Source organism: Podarcis erhardii, assembly GCF_964252035.2.
Source record: "Podarcis erhardii genome assembly, chromosome: 4".
NCBI lineage: Eukaryota > Metazoa > Chordata > Lepidosauria > Squamata > Lacertidae > Podarcis > Podarcis erhardii.
The window spans coordinates 24,013,048-24,019,047 of NC_138508.1; positions in this window are offsets into that span (position 1 = coordinate 24,013,048).

The window sequence follows — 6,000 nt, forward strand, 5'->3', positions numbered from 1 at the left end:
CGTCTTGTGACATGCAGTTGCTGCTCAGTGAGGGAAATAGAAACCAACACGAATGTCCCGGTCCTCAAACACTGTGCACTTCAATCATGTCATCTCTTCCTTGCCTTCTCTTATAACTAAAAAGTCCCAAATGCTGCAACCTTTTCTTATAAGAGAGTTGTTTCACATCAGCATTAGTGAGCCAGTGTGGTGTAGTGGTTAAGAGCGGTAGACTCGTAATCTGGTGAACTGGGTTCGCGTCTCCGCTCCTCCACATGCAGCTGCTGGGTGACCTTGGGCCAGTCACACTTCTTCGAAGTCTCTCAGCCCCACTCACCTCACAGAGTGTTTGTTGTGGGGGAGGAAGGGAAAGGAGAATGTTAGCCGCTTTGAGACTCCTTCGGGTAGTGATAAAGCGAGATATCAAATCCAAACTCTTCTTCTTCTACAGTGGTACCTCGGTTTACGAACTTAATCCGTTCCGGAAGTCCGTTCTTAAACCAAAAGCCATTCTTAAACTGAGGCTCGCTTTCCCTAATGAGGCCTCCCACCACCGGTGCCTTTCCACCATTTGGCTTCCATTCATAGACTGAGGTAAAGTTTGCTAACTGGAACCCTACTTCCAGTTTTATGGACTTTGTATACCGAATAGTTTGTAAACAGGGCTGTTCTTAAACCGAGGTACCACTGTACTTGAACTCTCCCCCAGCCCCCTCTGAGCTTTTTTCCTCACAAAATTTCATGAGATCTCAGTGGAACCCACTATTGCTGCCACTGCTTTGCGGGTGCCATCACACATCTGGTGCAGCACATTCCTGTTTCACCTCAGATGATGAAATGGGACACACCACCCCTGCCTTGTCCTTTATGACATCTTGATGTAACATCCCTACTAACTTTTATTGTTGATAACTCCCTACAGTGCGCGTTGCCACCAGTTTATTATTCTAACATCCAGTGTTTGTACAGCAATAAAAAATCCTAGCAAAAAGCGTTTTGGAGCATGATGAACATTTGCAGAAGATTTTTTTTTTCAGAGCTGATAAAAGCTATCTAATCATTAATGCCATTAAAATTGCTGTATCGATCCCTGTGTCAGGAAAATAAATTGGTCAGAGGCCTGCATGATACAAGCCTATTGATTCCACGGACGTTGATGAGATGGATGCTTTCATCACAAGATAGTGTGTTTATACTTTAATTGATATAATCTGTAATTTAATTATAGAGCTGTTGGGTTGCTTGAGGGGGCAATATTTCTTTTTGTTGTTGATGAGCACTCCAGAATACAAAGGCATATAGTTGTGAATGATTCAAAGTTGGGGGGGGGGCAAAAGAGCCCGCTACTTCAGTGATCTGTCAGACCTTTGCGATTTCCTTCATTAAATCTACCCGGCAACAAAATACAAAATTGTAAGGTCACCGCTGCCGTCTCCAGGAAAACTTTTTGAGAAACTCTTTCCAGTCTCCAGAAAGTTTATCATGTAGCTGTTTAACCAGCATGCACTCAAGTACAGCCTCTGCAGCTGCAAATGCTTTGGAAAAGCATCAATAGATGTGTCACGTCTTAGGATAGCAAACAGAAGGTGAGTGCCAGGAGGATTACAAGCAAATTGGGGCCACTGGGGAACAAGGAAGCAGCATGAGCGTGCTCAAGGGAACCTTAAGATCTGCAGAAGTACTAAATAAACAAAGGACAAAGCCACCCAAAACCGTCCAGTGAGGACTGAGCATGGTCAGCAGCCATAAAATGTAAAGGAAGGAGTGGAAATGAATAGAAGCACAAAGTTACTGTTATAGACACAGTGGTAGACCAGGCTAGTTTTTTTTTGTTGGGAGCCACCCAGACTGGGTGGCATATACAGTGGTACCTTGGTGGTCAAATGGCTTGGCTCCCAAACAAATCGGCTCCCAAATGCTGCAAACCCGGAAGTGAGTGTTCCGGTTTGCGAATGTTTTTCGGAAGCCAAACATCTGGCACAGCTTCCATGGCTTCCAATTGAGTTCAGGAAGCTCCTGCAGCCAATCAGAAGCTGTGCCTTGGTTTTCGAACCATTTCAGGAGTCGAACGGACTCCCGGAATGGATTAAGTTCGAAAACCAAGGTACCACTGTAAATAACAAAGTACTAGTAGTAGTCGTAGTAGTGGAGGTGGGTGGCGCTGTGAGTTAAACCACAGAGCCTAGGACTTGCCAATCAGAAGGTCAGTGGTTCAAATCCCCGTGACGGGGTGAGCTCCCGTTGCTCAGTCCCTGCTCCTGCCAACCTAGCAGTTCGAAAGCACGTCAAAGTGCAAGTAGATAAATAGGTACCGCTCTGGCGGGAAGGTAAACGGCATTTCCGTGCGTTGCTCTGGTTCGCCAGAAGCGGCTTAGTCATGCTGGCCACATGACCCGGAAGCTATACGCCGGCTCCCTCAGCCAATAAAGTGAGATGAGCACCGCAACCACAGAGTTGGCCACAACTAGACCTAATGGTCAGGGGTCCCTTTACCTTTACCTTTAGTAGTAGTAGTAGTAGTTGTCATCGTCGTAGTAGTAGTTGCTGTTGTTCCCTGATCAGGCTCTCTCCCAGCCCCCCACCTTGTACAAAATCAGTCATAGTGACTTCTTTATGAAGTTATGAAGTAGGGGTTCCAATACTCTCATTTTGTGTTTTCTTATGTATCACACACATGCCTAGTGTTGAACCCCAACTGCACATCAGCATCAGGTTTAGGGTGTTGCAGGCAGTTCCTCTGCACAGGTTGCTGAGCAGAGGGGCCACAAAATCGAGAAAAAACATAATTGAGAAGATCTGTTTGGGGTTGCCAAATTTTGGCCTTTGCTCAGGGCGCCATATTACCAAAGACTGGCAAAGTCCACCCTTGCATGCATGCATCTAGAAAAAAAGAAGCACTCATCTCACAAACAGCCCCTGGATAAGATTCTGATTCAGAACCTATATGGGTCCAACCCTCCCCGCACACCCCTCAATATTGCAAAAGTCTTTTCTTGACCTCTCATCAAGTAAAGTGTGTTCTTCTCTCTTCTGCTTTGCCGCTTTTGAATTCTGTCCATAGAGGATTGTTGGACAAACGTCTCGCTAGATCTCTGTGCAGAGACCCCTCTCCTTTGTCTCTCTCAAACGCAGTTACGTGTCTCTTTGTCTCTCTTAAACGCAGTTACTCTTTTAATCTTTTACATGTCCGCCCCTGGAGAGGCTCTGATGGATGACATACAGATCAAGAGCTGATGTACGTATAAGGTCCCTCCAGAGCTTTCTGTGGTTCCTGGCAAAAAAATAAAACAAAACGCTATGTCTTCATCTCTCTACATTCCAACTCCTGCCCTCCTTTTAACAGAAGCAATTCTCCCCCAACGCCAAGACTTTTCTGAGCATTCCACAAGAGAATTTTCTTTTTCTGCCCTGATGCTGTATATGCTACTGTCTGACAACGCTGTTCTTTATGACCGTTGAAGGTCCTGACCTTTCTTTTCCATTTTCTTTCATCGGCGGCAGGTACCAGCCCTATCTAGTTTGCTATAATTGATTCCTGCTCTGATCTTTGCCTTTAAATTAGCTGTTGCAGCTTGCCCATTCCTGCACTCCAAGGAATTTGCCCATAGCTACTGCTTTTCTGGCTGGCAGGACTTTCCCAGTTGTTTACTTGTGTTCTTCAAGGATATATTTCTATTTGGGTGTCCTTTGGTGATGTCATGGGGTTGGGCCCTGATAATGTCACTAACATACCCAGCAACATTTTCCCAATGAAAATAGAAACGTCCTATTACAACATCATCATCATCATCATCATCATATTATTATTATTATTATTGTTGTTGTTATCACTACTACTACTACTACTACTCCACCCATCTGACAGGGTTGCCCCAGTCATTCTGGATGGCTTCCAACATATATATAAACAGAATAAAACATTAAGCATTTCAAAAACCTTCCCTATACAGGACTATCTTCAGATGTCTTCTAAAGGTTGTATAGTTACTTTATATCCTTGGCTCAAGGGTCGCATAACTCCATACCCTCCAACTTTTCTCCAACGGGAACAGGGACGTCTTATCATACCCATCAACATTTCTCTGATGAAAATAGGGCTGTCCTGTGGAAAAGCAGGACATTATGGGATCAACCCCCTGCAAAGCAAGAATCTCAGCTAAAGCATCCATGACAGATGGCCACCCAGCCTCTGCTTAAAAACCTCCAAAAAATGAGAGTCCACAACCTCCCAAGGAGGCTCTTACTGTCAGAAAGGTCTTCCTGATATTTAATCAGAATCTCTTTTATTGTAACTTGAAGCCACTGGTTCACATCCTACTGTCCAGAGCAGGAGAGAACAAGCTTGCTCCATCTTCCACGCGACAGCCCTTGAGATATTTGAATATGGCTGTCATATCTCCTCTCAGTCCTCTCTTTTCCAGGCTAAGTAGACTCAATTCCCCCAACTGTTACTCATAAGGCTTGGTGTCCAGACCCTTGGTCATTTGTGGTCACTGTCCTCTGCACACATTCCAGCTTGTCGTCGTCATCATCATCACCATCATTTTTAATTTGTATACCGCCTTTCTATCTTACAATACTCAAGGCGGTTTACAAGCTGAAGAAACAAAAAATGTACATCTTATAACAATCTAATGTGATAATAAAACATAACTTTAAAATAGGCAACCTCCATCAAAAAAGTAACATTCAACAATCATTAGAATAGTATAAAATAATAATATCAACATATAAAAGTTAAACAGAAATCCATCCAACAGTTACCATAATATCTAAACTATAAGCAATAAAACAACGGCAAGCCACAGTACATAAAACAATACCATACACATTGAGAAGCAGAGACTAGAGGGTAGAGCAAGGCAGGTGGAAGGAGGCCTTGCCTGATGGAGTCTCTCCCCTCACAGTTCTTCCTCCAGAAATAGCTCCCTTATGAGGACTCCTAGGGCCGGAGGGTGTCAACATCCTTCTTAAATTGTGCTGCCCAGAACTGGGCGCAGTACCCCAGGTGTGATGACATATGATGTCAAGGGTATGACAAGTAAACCTTTAGGGTCTCAGACTGACAAGCTTCTTTTCCATGCCTTATTATCCTGATACAGATAGGTAGCCGTGTTGGTCTGCCATAGTCAAAACAAAATAAAAAAAATCCTTCCAGTAGCACCTTAAAGACCAACTAAGTTAGTTCTTGGTATGAGCTTTCGTGGTATCTGAAGAAGTGTGCATGCACACGAAAGCTCATACCAAGAACTAACTTAGTTGGTCTTTAAGGTGCTACTGGAAGGATTTTTTTTATTTTGTTTTTATTATCCTGAGATCTTTATCGGGAAGCACACAAGGGACTCCAGTTTCCCTGATGGAGCCCATTTGCAAATAATCCAGCAGGAGGCTGAAATGGGATCTTTTTTCATGTTTATATTAAGTCTCTAATCGGGCTTAAGCCACTTATTAGTAATGTAAAAAGCCCCCCGCTCCTCAAACATACAAAATTGTCTTTTGCACAGGGGAACCAAAGACGCAAAATCTCTCCCATAGAAATCTTGACTTGCCCAAGCACCTGCTGTTGATACATTCCATTAGCAGGGCCTGGCCCTACCATTAGTCATGCTGAACAGCTGACTCTAGGTGCCTCGAAAGCTCAGCGACTTGTGTATCACATTTCATTCCGACATCCCAAGGTTCAGCGGATTTATCACAGCACAAAGTCACAGACAGGATACCAAACAGAGCACCACACAGAAACATAAGGCGTTGCCTTCTCCTGAGTCAGGCTGTTAGCCCATTTAGCTCAATGTTGTCTCCCCTGACTGATAGCAGCTAGCCGGGGCTTCATGAAGAGAGTCTCTCCTGGCCCTTCCTGGAGAAATTTTGGGATTGAACCCGAGACCTTCCTGTCGCTGAGCTATGGCCAGTTAAAGAGTGCAACCCTCAACCATGTGGGGCTGTGCAGAGCCCAGACAGAGAAGAGAGGAATGGGTATGCAAAGCTGAATGAGATATAGCAATGGAAGGAGAAGAGACA